Here is a 15,346-nt window from a genome sequence, read left to right as displayed (position 1 = left end):
CTAAAAAAAGGAGAAACCTGCATTATACATTATACTTTCGTAACGCAATAAAAGTTATATATCGGTGTCCCGTTAATATGATTTTTGATACTTGCCATATGTTACAACTGAGGAATTTTGAAGTACGTTTACTCCATTTCTTCCTAGAGCTAAATGAACAGTTTTTTGTCCGTATTTGAGTAAGTTACAAGTCACTATAACAGGGGATCCTGGCCGGTAAATTCCAGGGAAAGCTGCTATCAAATCACTGTAACGAATAAGCAGTTGGGCAACTTACAAGGCTTAATACGAAAGTACATGTAATGTCTAACAATGCACCGCGCTTCCAATGAGCATTGTTGCGTGGTCCACGCAGAAAATACAAGCGAGGTAAAGCCGGATGCTAAGGGGAAAATTCAGCCTGCGCATGAGCTAGCCTGGTTCCTTTGCGTAATGGGTAGCTCAGGGAACCAGGCTAGCACACGTTTATCTGAATCGGGATTCCATGCCATATGCACACAAGTTCCTTCAAAGGCGCTGTAATTGTAAAGTTGTCGATGAACAGTATAGAAACAAAGTATTTCTTTTAAAGAAATGATCGGCATGTGGTATGAACTGTCAGTATTATGAAATAAGTTAATTTTATGCCGAAACTTCAACATGCATCAAATACCATAATTTGCAATGTTATGTTGTTTTCCGAATACACGTGTAACTTAACTTTACCTTTATCAGTCTAGACGGGACTCCCAAAACGGAGTTAACTCCCAAAACGGAGTCTTTGGCTCCATCATGCATTGCGGTAAAATGGCGTTTCTAATGTAAACAACGTGCGAGTTAAATTGTAAAATTGGCCAAAAACACGACAAAAAATAATTCTAAACTTTCAAAAACATTTCTGAACGTTTATGTGTCATATTAATGTCATATGTTCATAACCGTTTACTTGTATTACGTAAGATTAATTTTTAAAATGAAAAATTTACCCATAACTTCGATCACACACATCTAAAACTGTTTTGGAATCAATCGCAACTTCTCGGGCCTTTCTGGCAGGCTCGGAAAAACACCTCGAATGTCTTACCTAGGCATCCATGACAACCCCCCCCCTTTTTTTTTTTTATAGAACTTGATATAAATACAACACATTTCATGATCTGTTGAGATGTGAGCTATACTTCATTAAAGTAAACGATATACACTAAAATACAACACAGAAGCGACATACAAGACTGTCTAGCCGATACTTATTTTAATGGGAAGCGACTCCATTTTGTATAAAATTCTTACATCCGGTGATGTTAATACATTCGAGGTGTTTTTCCGAGCCTGCCGGAAAGGCCCGAGAAGTTGCGATTGTTTTGGAATAAATTGAACGCTTGGATATGTTTATTTATCATTGTTTGTTAAAAGTATAGTCTCATTTTAATCTTTTTCATGCTAAATTATTCAATCATCTTGAATAATTATGTATTTAACATGGTTTTCTAACATCGAAAATGCCGCGAGCGATTATAATTGTTTTGATGATAATTATCAGTTCAATATAAAGAGTTGTTGTATCTAGAGTAACAATTTGTTTCATTTTCTGGGCTTCTAAACAACCAATCCTATTTTTTAATTACCAAAAAGACGTTTTTAATCATCGCTAGAGCAACCAATTTTTGTTAGTAATCGAAGCTTTTTTCGTTTACGCACTTATCAATTTGTATGTTTGGTGATTTTAAATTGTAACACAATACAAAAGAAGTAAAATTTAATGCAATTTACCTTTTATTAACGATTAAATTCCATGAAAAACACAAAAATATCAATTTTAAGCATCATCCAAACGTCCAACTTCGAAGAGAAATAACTTTCTTAAGTGCAAATAAACCCCTATTTTGTGCAAATACGATCGATAGTAAATTATATCCTGGGTCTTTTAAAACATGTTAGAAGTCTGCCAACACATGCAGCACTTTGCAAGACGATTTCTTGTTGACCCCATGTTTTCATCGAAAAATCGCCATATTTTGTACCAGTGCGCATGCGTAGACTCCCAAAACGGAGTCCAAAATGCTTGCAGAAATTCACTTCCTTTGACTCCGTTTTGGGAGTCCGTCTAGACTGTTTATAGTAGGCGATGCTAGAGTACTTCCCTATTAAAATTTTTTAAGCATTTAAGTATGATTGAATAATTATGTCACTGTATAAAAGTTTAAATCTCAAGAAAAATGCATCAAAATATGAAATTAATTTACACTAAGCTGTCTGCATAGTTAACAAAGTAGTGCAAATCGTAATGTGTGCGCAAATAGTAGAATTCGCCGAATGCCTGATAGTATACATGCAAACTTCATTAATAGATATTATATCATAATTATCTTAGAAGTATGAACCCTTTAAATTCTGAGATAAAAAGTCAGGGCTATACACATACGTAATACAACGTACAAGTTTAGTGGCTAAAAGCAGGGGTGTGGCAACGCACTTTTAAAAAATTACGCATTTTGAAAAAAAATTTCAAAGTGCGTTAAATTTGGGACCAAATCAACGCACTTTGAACATTTTTTTCAAAGTGCATTAAATTTTGGACCAAGTTAACCCACTTTGAAAACTTTTTTCAAAGTGCGTTAAGATGGTACATCAACATTTTTTAGTATCGACACTCTTAACGCACTTTGAAAAAAATTCGGGAGTTGAATTTCTAATTTGTTGATAGTATGATGATTTGTTAACACTGATGAATCTTTAATTTACCGTATTTGAGAATGGGGGTGGGGTGGGGGTGGGGGTGGGAGTTAACCAAAGATACCAGTCAATCACCAGTGCATCATGCATTTACTTGATTACAGGAAGAAGGACCCCTCCCTCATTTTTTCTTCCAAAACATATGATATTCAGCAACTAAAACGCTTTAGAGCGGAAAAAAGAAACATGCCTCTGTTGTAAATTTTACATTAGAGTGATGTTGAAAAAACGAGCTGGCCAAACAATAATTTATCCATTGGTATGTTAAAGAATCTATACGAGTTATAACATTCTGTTATTGTTTTTTTTTATCAAATAAACCACTTCAAAATAAAAAGAAATTACATTAACAAACATTAAATTATTATAAACTTTAAATGAGCATTAGGATGTGTTTTTTTCTCGTACTGATCTTCTAAAAGATCATATTGTTTTTGATGAACATAACTAATGTATCCTTTTATCATATTATGTTTGTTTACAAACACATGCAATAAGCCAGTTGAAATATGTTATATATTGATCTCCATTATTAATATATACAAATCACATTCGTTCTTGCATAGCTCAATATACCAGATAAGAAGTAAATTTGCTGCATACTCAAAATAGAAAAATGCAGTTGCTAGGCGATGAAGTTTATGTCATATTTGGATTATTCAAATCTCCCGAATTGTTCTTTGTATGTAAATTGTCGATATTGTCTTATGAGAAAAAAAATTCTCATCTACAAACTGTTTATCAAGATAGCTGAGAATGCAATAGCTTCTTTTTTAAATTAAGCTACACAAGGTTAAAACAATCATTTATCGTATATAAGAGTATTAATTATTTTTACTTAACCCTGAACAATTTTTTTTAAAGTGTGTTAATATCGACGATATCAATTTTATCAAATACATTTTTAGCTTCGATAGATAGTAAAAGCTAGAAAATGTGTTGAAGTTAATATATTAAGCTAAAAATGTTAGAAAGATAACAGAGTACCTTCTAACTGGTTTTAATGTTTCATGAAAAGCCTGTGTCATGCTTATAATTATATCAGATAGTAAGAAGACAGAAATGTAAGCTCTAAAGGAAAATTAAAGCTTGAGTTAGTTCTTATGTCATCGGCTATATTATAAGGCTACATTTACGATTAATCATGACCTATTGAAAAGTCATTGATCATTAACATCAAATACATAATATTTAATATACTACTATATTAAACTCAAAAGAGTGATAATTTATGAAAAAAATAATAAAACATTTTAATTGAGCTTCATTGCCAATTACTGTAGATTGGCAAATAATGATGATGGTTTTAATTTCACTATGTTCACGATTTTTCATTTTTCCGCTAAATTAAACCCATCGTAAATATCAACATAAGTTTTTAAAACGTGTTAATGCTTATACTTTGATCAACTGGTGTTCTTGGAGCGTGAAATTAATACCACTGCGATTGGTACTTTTTCTTATTAATCGTGAAATTTTAACACCGTTGAATTAAAACGACTTACAGTATTTGTCAAGGACTAAATAAACAAGCTTTAACGTAACGCCAAAAAATCCAGAAACGACGTCACAGCTTGCAGCGACTTTTCTCTAACTCATTAGAATAAATTATCTTCAGAAACAATTCACATAATGCATAAAAGTTTTTATGATTTGAACTGACACAGGTATATATTTCAAAGAACGAATTTGTGTCACTTACGCTGGTTTTTTTTTTAATGATTTTATTGCATTTATGACATCAGGTAGATAGAAAAGTAATTTTACTAGGGAAATACTTTATTTTATAAAATTTACAATAAATTATTTTAATCGAAAACACGTGTTTGCTACTTATATACCTTCCTGTTGTCTTTTCCGAATACCAGATTGTTGTAATCAACACCACTAACAGACCATCACGAAGAATCTTAAAGGAAAAAGTTAATAAAATGCAATAACAGAAACAAAATATTTTCTTTCTGGGTTTTTTTTACTTTGCCAAAGGAACAATTATGCACATCTTAATTAATAATCATTTTCCATAACAAAGTAAACCGTAATTTGGTTTCAATAGATTGAATAAATTAATACAAACCATTTTGATAAATCGAATCAAATATTTGCTTTATCGCATTGTTACATACAAAAGCAAACAAATTCTGTTTCTGGGCGTTTGGTCATAATGCAACATGTTGTAAACTTATCTATTACATATATTAACACGCAAATGCATCATTTAGATTATAGCACTACTTCCAAACAATAATCAATACGTATGAAATTTAATATTACATGTGTTACTGTTTATATGTTAATGCATTGCTATTGAAGATATGCTATAAATAATAATAAAGTCTTTTATTTAGACAGGATAACACAATTAGTAACAAAGTACTAGTTTACATTGTGGTCCTGTATAAAACATATGTACAACAATAAGTATAAGCACATAGATAAATAATGCAGATAAAATATACACACTCATCAATAAATATATACATGTATGCACTGATTTGATATCATAATCAATAAAATTTACTTTGCTAGATAATATTACTGTAAATAATTTATTTTTAAGAAGACATGCTATTACATGTTCGAACACAATCTTGCAGTTGATTCCATAAATTGCTGTTGATATTCTCAAAGAGCGCTTATAATATTCAGTCCTTGATTTTGGTACATATATTAACAATCCACTAACACTACTTCTTGTTTGTCTAGAACTTACTTGGTTTACATATCTAAAAACATTCATGTATTCTGGTGTCATGCCCTTTAAAATTTTAAAAGCTTACAAAAGTTTTATGTATATAAAATAATCTTGAATAGGCATGCATTGTAGAACTCTAAAAATAGCAACAGAGGGAGTTTGAGTGGTTTTAGCATTCAGTATAATTCTAGCTGCCCTTTTCCGTAATTTAAAATTTTTTCTCAATTTAGACATTGGTTTTGGCTGAACACCAAACTGTACAACAGTAGTTAAAATGTTGGAAAATGACAGTATTATAAATTTTTAATAAAGCAGCATTTGACATAAAAAACACGAAGACGACGTAAAATACATATTTTCTAAGCAAATAAATAAATGTTCCCTTTTAAATTTCAAGCACAAAATTTTACTACAGTCAAGTTAGATCAGACAGTTGTCGAGACCCTGTTTTAGAGCGGTTTATTTCTATTTACATTACTAGATGTTGCAGAAAATTCCAGAATCCCAAAACATCAATATATCTATGTAATTAGTTCATATTTCATAAATCTAAACTTTTACAATGTAAAAGATTGTAAAGTAAGTTCTGTTAATACACTTACCTATATTTGAATCATCTCTGCACTGCAATGCAAACTACATACACGTAGTTGTACTTCCTTTATATTTTTGTGCATTTAAATCTACTAACAGTGATCTGTTATTTAATGACAATAAGAAATACTGCAATTGAATTTTATTACTAATTCTGTAATCATTTTTTGTATTCTAATTTTTTAAAGTTGTTTTTATTTGCATGTACTTAGTATTTATATATGAGAGAACAATATCTGAATGATTACAAAACACATACTAGTATTTATGACCTCTTGGAAATAAGATATATTCCAGCGTAATATTAGTACAATGCATTAAAATTGGTGTTTCAGGTAGTAATATTTGATGCAGATAGAGTAACAATCCAATTAAACACCTTAGTTCAATGGAAATTCAATCATAAAATAATACATTTTTACACATAGTATTAAAGGTAAAAAGAAAAAATAGCTTGTTTTAAAAACATTTTATCTAATATTTTGTTTAGACTTTACATAATGGTTTCAACAAAAAATTATGCACTTGGTTTTATTTGTATACCTTTTACAAAGAGACTTAATTTTTTGTTATGTTGAAACGCAGTGGAAATTTTTTTTGAGACATTGTGAAATGGTCCTTTTTGTAACGTATATGTAATTATTTTTAACAAGCTAGTAATATATAAGTGACACTTGTCAAATTGTCCAGCCACCCGATTTTTAACAGGGTCTCGACTCATCACAAAAATACAACACAGCTACTTGCTTCATAGGAGAAATGGTAAACTTTACTTCATAGGTCGCAGGCTAAATTCCAAATGTTTTTATTCCATTTTTTTCTAAATTCGGAAGAGTTGGTAGCACTTCCCTACAATCAGTGCCATGGATAATGACAAATACAGTTGGGTACTGCAGTCATTGAATGTAAGACGATCAAAATGTATAGTAAACGTCATTCAATGCAAGACAAGAAGATGGGGGAATAAGATGGCGCAAATGCCCATTCGGTTTAGTAGTGAAATACAATTTTGAATTTATTTTTCCCCAATTAAATCTATTCAAATATATTATAATACAACTTTGCAAAAGCAAAATTTCTAACTATAGTCAGTTTTTAATATATTTAACAAAAAATAAGAAAAAAATATTGTCGGAAATTTTGGTGGTATCGAACCCGTAACATAAAAACCCTATATTTATAAGGTTAGCTTATGCCAGGTACTCTAACCACTGAGCCATTTCAGACACAACGAAGTGGGCTTTTAAAGGGACCTGGACACGATTTCAAATGAAAATTTTATTTTTGATTTCTATGTCTACAATAGTTTACTTTTGTATTTTGAATGATTCACCAAAATTTGAATGTTAAATGTCATGTTACAAGCGAGATACAGAGGAAAGAAGTTGTTGTTATGTAAACAAAGCTCGAGTCTTATAAGTTTGTTTACAAATACTGTAAAGTAAAGAAATTGCCATTTCTCTATGAAAATAATTTGTGGAAACAAGATAGACTGATTCAATGGGTTCATAAATAATTTCATTACAACAAACAGCAACATCAGATTGAAACTTATACCAATATAACAAATATGTTAACATTAACGGGACTAAAACTTTGTTTACAAAACAAAGAATTCTACCCTCTGTAACTCGCTTGTAATTCGATACTTGACTTTCAAATTTGGCAAAGCATTGAAAACATCTCTATTAACAATTCTAGACATAAAAATTAAAAATTTAAAAAATAAATTTTGAAAATTTCGAGCTCAAATCGTGTCCAAGTCCTTTTAAATATCATGTGTGCCTAAGGCCACGAACTACCGGACTTTTTTGCATTATTTTTCCAAAACGATCAATTGTTGGGCTACAAAATTTTTAATGTATAGTGGGTCATCTCTCCACATTTTTGTTGATTGAAATCGGTTTGTTTTCCAATAGACCTTACTTAGATTATGAGAAAAATATGGAGCACAGACCCACTCTATAAAAGAAAATGCCTTGAAGTTTTAAAAAATAACAGTATTTGCAGGTTTTGATACTTTTACGTCTGTTTGAGTCAACATATTCCAAGTATTGAACATACCTACAGGTTAAAAATCAATGATTTGTGAAATATATTATAATATTGTTTTAAATTATTTTAAAAAATTGATACTTTAATTTTTCAGTAGCCTGTCCGACCGCGTATGGGCATTTTACACGCCATATCCACCCATCTTCTTTCGAGAATACCAGTACATTTTGAAAACATAAGTGCTAGCTTTGCGTGTCAATTGTCTTGTAAATTTATCATAGCCTTTGCAGAATCACTGGTTTGTTCTGGGTCGCTCTCTGACTAAAGATGAAAGTCAATCGATTGAACCGTGGATGTTAACCTGCCCTTGAATAGATAGTAGTATTCAATTCAGAAATTAGCTAATTTGGTCAGCATGTTAACGGATTTGTAAACCTACTTTCCTTAGAATGTCAATTGTTCTATCCCACGACCTCTGACTGACCACATAGGAAGGAAAGATTATGGGATTCTGGTTGTTGATAAACTTCTTGAAGAGTGCTCCCGTTTTAACCGAATTACAGGAAATTTGCTAATATGACCACGCAAGCTATAAATGTAAGTGATTTTATTACCCCAATTCCATTTTAATGTCATTTGGTCTGTTCCAGTACCACAAATTCAGAAAGTTAACAAATTTATTCATTTGAACAAATATAACAAGTTAAATGCAAACAACTCGCTGAGGAATTCACTCATACGTAAAACACGACACAAAAGAAAACGCGTAAACAACGAGATTGACTTGCTAATATAACACAATTAAAGGGGAACAACTTGGGATAGTTCACCATAGGCAATATTTCAAGTTTTACATAAAATGAATATATGGGGTTATCACCCGTTAAATTCAGTGAACAATAAAGTTAATTAAAACATACAATGAATTCTCAGGGGAAAATCATCCTTCAAATTCTAGAGGAAAAATCACTCTTGAGAAGTTCCCCATGCTTCAAATAAACACTACTAAGAATAATTACTAACTGCCGAAATTACTTGAGACAATCATCAAGTTCAAATTTCAACAAACACTATACGAACTAAAATTCATCATAGATATCCATAATCACCCCAAAAATGTAGCACAGTTTTAGAAATATAAGGTAAACCTTTTAAAAAAATCCAGATTTCCCAACAAAGTTAACTTAATAAATAAAATAGAATCTGCCAAATCTACGTGTAACTTTCTTTAAAAACTAAACTGATCAAAGTCTCAAAATTTAGCTAAATAAATAACTAGAATCCCTTTCACTCATCAAACGTAAATAAAAAATCTTGACACGAAAATCAATAAAACTCCATTTCAAAAATAAAGATGCAGCCTAAACAATAATAAAATAAAAACAACGACTTACGTCGTCTCCAGAATGAGAGAAAACCCAAAGAGAGCGAGTTACGGATTTTTTCTGGCTTTTATATCCCCAAAAACAGAATTCCATACATCGCACGAGCGAAACATAGAATTACACAAAAAAAACACGGAGTCTGTATAAATCACGTGATATCAATAGAAATCATTACAGAAAATCTACATACAGAGTTCAATTATAAAAATCTCGTCGATTCTCGTCTAAAAAAAATAACAAAACAACACATAACATTATCATGTAAAATATTTGTTTTGTTCCCAAAAATCTCGTATACACTCTCGAACTATTTTACAAAGACTTTATATTTCCCGCATAAACAGAGAAATCGATAAAACTCACATTCGGAACACTTCATAATTCTTCATACAAAGTAAGGTAAACTCCGGAAGTGCAAAAACGAAAGTACACATTTATGAATGTAACACATGTCAACAATGATTGAATGATACGAAAGTAAGTTATTAAGGTTCATTATCAATCTATACCCATGCGCGGATCTAGAGGGGGGGTCGGGGGGGTCCCGACCCCCCCTGGAAAATGAAAATTTATTAAATTTACATAGTAAAATTATCGCGAAAATATGCCTCGGACCCCCCCTGGCAAACACAATTATCCATCGGACCCCCCCTGGAAAAATTTTCTGGATCCGCGCATGTATACCGCTATAAGTACAAATATTCCTCTCCATATGTACACTTATTATACATCTGCAACATTAAAGGATATGCTAAAAATAAAATAACAAAGGGGGGGGGGATCAAATCACTACAATAGTAAGCCCCTTGAATAGTACACTTTTATTACCGAATTTTGCGGTATTTGCCCTTTTTAAGAATTGAAAATTTGTACACTAGTATAATGATGACCTGATTTCTGACCTAATAAATTTCTGTCTCTTGTTGGAACATAGATAATTTTTGTATTCTTTAAACGAACATGCACGTGCCGTGTTCTCCGTCTCAATTTGTGCAATATTGATGCTTTTCTTTTGGAAAAAATGATGGTTAAATCAATCAAACACTCACGATGATTATATATAAATAATCAATACGAAAAATAAAATTTAAATACAGTTATTGAGACCCCCCCCCCTCGAGAAATTGTTCACTATAGACTAAATGAACAAGTTTTGTTGTTTATGAACAGCTAGAACATTTATAAAACAAACTGGATTCATATTCATATTTTACTTTAATATTTGAATTATTGGATTTATTATTTTTATATTTCATCATTTCATTATAATGTAAGAATTTCAACTTCACAGACACTTAACACATTGGTCTCTCCTGGCTTGGATTGGATGATTAAATTTACAGAATTTCCCCTAGCGTTCGGTGGACATTGAAACAGCACAACGTCTCCACTGTTTGGCAACGGACCAGGAAAAAACCCACAGCTGTTGTTCTGGCCGTTACCACCGTACGTGATATAAAAATTTACCGAACGGCCCGCTACAAAACAAAAGTTTTCAATAAAATTGCGTTTCTTGCATATATTATGATATATCTAACAACTTCGTTTTAAAGAACAACCACGGGGATTATACAAATAAAGCTGAGTCACGTCTTGTCATTCAAGCTTTGTAAATGCAGGAGTTACCTTACCACAACAGTCCTGTCTTGTGTGAACGATTATTCTCCATATCGTTATAACTCTTTGAAGATTTATCTCCAGCCATGGATCAGCTTCAAATGTCGAACTGAAAATATACGTCGGGCCCGGACAACTGGTTACACCATCTACAGCTTTAGAGGGTGACAAAGGTGTAGAATCGAACACGTATATGGAGCTCGCTGTTGTGGATGCGTTCAATGCCACTTATTGGAAGAAAGAAACTTCCTTTAAGTTTAAACAATTGATACAATTGTACTTAAACATGTGCATTATAGTATACACATTCAAAAATACTGTCAAAATATAAGGAGTACCACCAAATTCGTTCTCTATAAACCTTATTCGAATATTACATGTACACATGCTATTCAACTTGAAGAATGGTTGAAAACGGTAAAATATGAAATGCATTACATGTAAAAGAGAAACTGAAGTATTTGTGGCGATAAAAGGAATTGGTTACATTTAACTAAATGATTTATTTTTCGATGAGAATGGCCAAAAAGCGATTTTTATAGGCTAATTTGGGATTTTTTTTCTGTAGAATTTTGAAATTTTTATAGTATTTCTTCATTATGATTTAACAATTTGTAATATCTTTCTTTGTTATGTATAATGATTATCGAAACTTTGTAGTTAAATCAATGTACAAAGGATAAACATATATTTACCATTAGATCCATTTTCGGCAATATAATTTTTGTTGTCCTATTGGAATGAAATGAAAAGCAGGGATTACATTATCGATTATTATAAAACAATTGTCATAGTATAAGATTTTATATCATCATTCATTTATTGTTTTATAATTTTAAATGTTTTATTATAAAACATTTGTCATAGTATAAAATTTTATATCATCATTCATTTATTGTTTTATAATTTTAAATGTTTTATTATAAAACATTTGTCATAGTATAAAATTTTATATCATCATTCATTTATTGTTTTAGTAAACATGTTCATTTTTGAACAATTTATAGTGCTCTGTCGCAATTCGTGATCCGTCTATGACGTTTACTCTGCATTGTGACGTTATGTCACAAGACTCCTTTACTCATACACTGGCTCATATTATATTTTCTTTCTGACGTCAAATACTGCCAGTGTGTCGAATTTAATGAGACAAATCGATAAAACAAAGTAACAATGTGGGTAAATGTACCTTAAATCTGTACCAAGATATATATGCAGCAAATTTTGACGATTTTAAAAAATATCAGACATGTGAAAATGTGCAATTGAAAAATATCCAAGATAATTTCATTCACACATTATCATTTTTCACGAGGAAAAATTCGCAGTAACAAAACTGATTTCTTACGGATATTTATAATAGGGAATGTTGACATCTTTTCTCCATTCGGTAGTCACTCAAAAACCTCACACTCTTTATTAACGTTATCATCCGGGTCTGTTGCCATACAAAATCCCCATAGACATAACATTTTTAGCCGTGTATTGAAACCTGATAAACTAGAGGGAGCGTTTCTAAGGAAAAATCTTGAAAATGTTCCATAATTTTGAATGAGCATTGTTTGAATTCTGAGGTATTTACAACATATCCTCAGATACACGTTAAAAAAATTTGAAAAAATTCTGCACGCATTTTATTTATCTAGTGGGGTATGGACCATTACCTTAATAAGGAGTAATTTTTAAAGAAATTAAACGGGCTATTTTAAGGATATAAATTTGAAAAAAGAAGTTGCAGAGCAAATAATTAAGATTTTTTTATTCAGGGACACAAGTCTACACATACCACCTCAATATATCTGCATACTTCGGATGTTTTCAAAGCCGGCACTCCTTCGTGGGGATTAACAAACCATTCACAGCATCCTCTGCATCGAGAATTGCCAGGTCGTATTCTACAAAGCTCTATCCCAACGCACCGCTCGTCTTTTTCACATCTCGGAAAACAGTGATACAACGCAGCACCATATGTTTCATAGTCGTTAGTCCATAATGGATACGCTTTTTCCTCAATTAGTTCCACACCGGCTTTGATGTTTAAGTTCAATGTTGTACATTGTTGTAGCTCAATTTCTTTTGAGTACGTCGATCCTATATACCAATTAAGCGTAGACAAAAACATAAGCCGCATATTTCACAGAATGTTCACCGAACTTACTGGTTTTGCCGTCGTCTGTAATGTTGTGACATACAGTAACCACACGTTCATGAATATGTTTTAAGGAGACAATGTACATGTAACTCACCTTTAAATTATGCATAGATAAATATTTTCATTATCCTTTCTTTGAAATATGCCATTATCCTACGAAAATGAATATTTTTAAATTACCAGTTATTATGTGAATGTTTCCTTTTCCCATGAGTACCTGCACAATACTCTGTTTGTACTTCTTGGATAAGGAAATACGCAATATGATAGTTAAATTGTTATGAGAAACAAGGCATGACAAAATTCAGTGCAACTATATTGATTCTGTTACATTAAATTGTGTGCACTTCCTTTTCGTTTATTCTTTCTGAATTTTTCATTACCTGTTATTTAGTTGCCTGGTGACTTTCTCTGTCGTCTGGATGTTTTTAGTAAATCACAATTGTATGTAAAACTCTCAATATTAAAACATTATTATATCGATAAATTCATATGTTTGTATATCTATAAAAATCAGTTCTTAAATAATAGTCTTCCAAATTATCTCATATACTAGTAGCTTTTCATAACCCCAAAAGATTTTACTGATATACGAACATGTATCAAATTTTGTTATAAAAACACTTATAGCGAGCGAAGCGAGCTCAAAGAACCAGTGCGCGCGGGAAAAACCTACAGATATGTATTCTATCTTACACATGTTGTTTGTGACAGAAATTCTTTTCTTTAGAAGATCAAAATCAATGAGTCTTTTAAAAAATTTGATTAAATTATCCCAGTTGAATTTTCATTTTACAGTAATGGAAAGGGAGTTTTAAGCACAAATAAAACTCAAGAATAACTCATTTGTAGGATCTGAATTTAACCCTGAAGTATTTCAGTGTTTGCAAGGATTGTTAAATAACGTTTAAGTACAGCAATTATAGCGGTTTTTTCTTGGACAATAGATTTTCAAAAGCGAAAACATTATAAATAAAAAGTCTACATAATTATGCTACATGATTTAAGAAGGTTCGATAGTCGTAGCCATTTTTAGACTGTATTGATCTCCTATTGGAAGAAAATATGTATATTAATATGTAGGCAAATGTTTGAATTTTAAAGGCAAAATATATGGATGTTTTCTTAACTATAAAATAGTTCATAGCTAAACAAATCATATCACAAAATTGTAGATAGATTTGTTGAACATCCAGCCTCTTTACAAAATGATGGAAAATATTCAATAGTTGCTATGCATTATCAATTTTATACTTGTTATGTCCTACCCTATTTGGAAAACAGTAGGACTAGGCCCAGTCTTCATACAAATTTAGCGTCACACAAGCGAATTCACAGATCGCGATTTCAATATTCCGTTATTCTAATTAAAGTAACACCCCTTTTTAAGAGTGAATATTTACATTGATATATTTTTTAAGCAAACTGATTGCAATTCACAGCGCTGTAGAAACTGACAGGGATGAAATCTACACGATCCAGTTTTAACCAGTTTGTCGATTGGTTGAAACCTTCAGCAACCTATAACAAAACTCACGGACTGCACGAAATAATCATGATGATGTCAGACTCAAATTCCCATTTAAGAAGACTTGAGAAGACTTGGTTAAAATTATTTTAACGCCGGTCATGTATTTTTTTCTGCAATGTCGAGCTATTTTCAGAACCAGCATGAATCACCAAAGAAGGCTTTTTATTGTTTAAGAACCATTTTGACGTCAAAATTGATTTGTCAAAATCTTTTTCCCGTACTTTATGGCGTTGAAGGAATAATGTAGAAAATGAATCAGTTTCTTGACATTCAAAATTAAATAATGGAAAAGGTAATTCCGATACCTATGTTCAATTTGACATCGTTTTAAAGGGGAGGTCAAGAGTTTGTTTAATGCCGTTTTTGTAAACATGGACAAAACTCCAAGAGTCGTTACCTGTTTCCTTCATATCACATAGAAATTGACAGTTTAAAACATGATTTTCATTCTATTTACCAAAAATTTAGGCTCTGGTACACCATATCAAAAAAAGCTATTGTTATAAAGCATCATTGAAAGAATTTATATTCCGAATTTCATAAATATGTAGCCTGACGGCATCTTTCATTTACTAGATAAAGGTAAATTAAATAAAGGTACATTTTATAACACACCAGGGCTGTGAAGACAAATTGAATACCGCACGTTAGACAGTATGGTTACT

The 15,346-nt window shown here is 31.4% G+C and overlaps 2 long non-coding RNA genes across 2 annotated transcripts; both read right to left on the bottom strand.

Annotated features, from left to right (window-relative positions):
- Positions 1–72: 72 nt before the first annotated feature.
- LOC136276282 (uncharacterized) lies at positions 73–4,890 on the bottom strand. Its single transcript, XR_010714753.1, has 3 exons — positions 4,790–4,890; positions 4,554–4,621; positions 73–247 (listed from the first exon to the last, which is right to left on the bottom strand). It is a non-coding gene; the product is annotated as an uncharacterized lncRNA (long non-coding RNA).
- Positions 4,891–8,694: 3,804 nt separating this feature from the next.
- On the bottom strand, positions 8,695–13,515 carry LOC105317198 (uncharacterized). The gene is made up of 4 exons (XR_010714656.1): positions 12,785–13,515; positions 11,694–11,730; positions 11,013–11,225; positions 8,695–10,859 (listed from the first exon to the last, which is right to left on the bottom strand). It is a non-coding gene; the product is annotated as an uncharacterized lncRNA (long non-coding RNA).
- Positions 13,516–15,346: the final 1,831 nt, after the last annotated feature.

This window comes from Magallana gigas, chromosome 6 (genome assembly GCF_963853765.1).
Source record: "Magallana gigas chromosome 6, xbMagGiga1.1, whole genome shotgun sequence".
NCBI lineage: Eukaryota > Metazoa > Mollusca > Bivalvia > Ostreida > Ostreidae > Magallana > Magallana gigas.
This window is presented reverse-complemented; position numbering and strand designations above follow the sequence as displayed.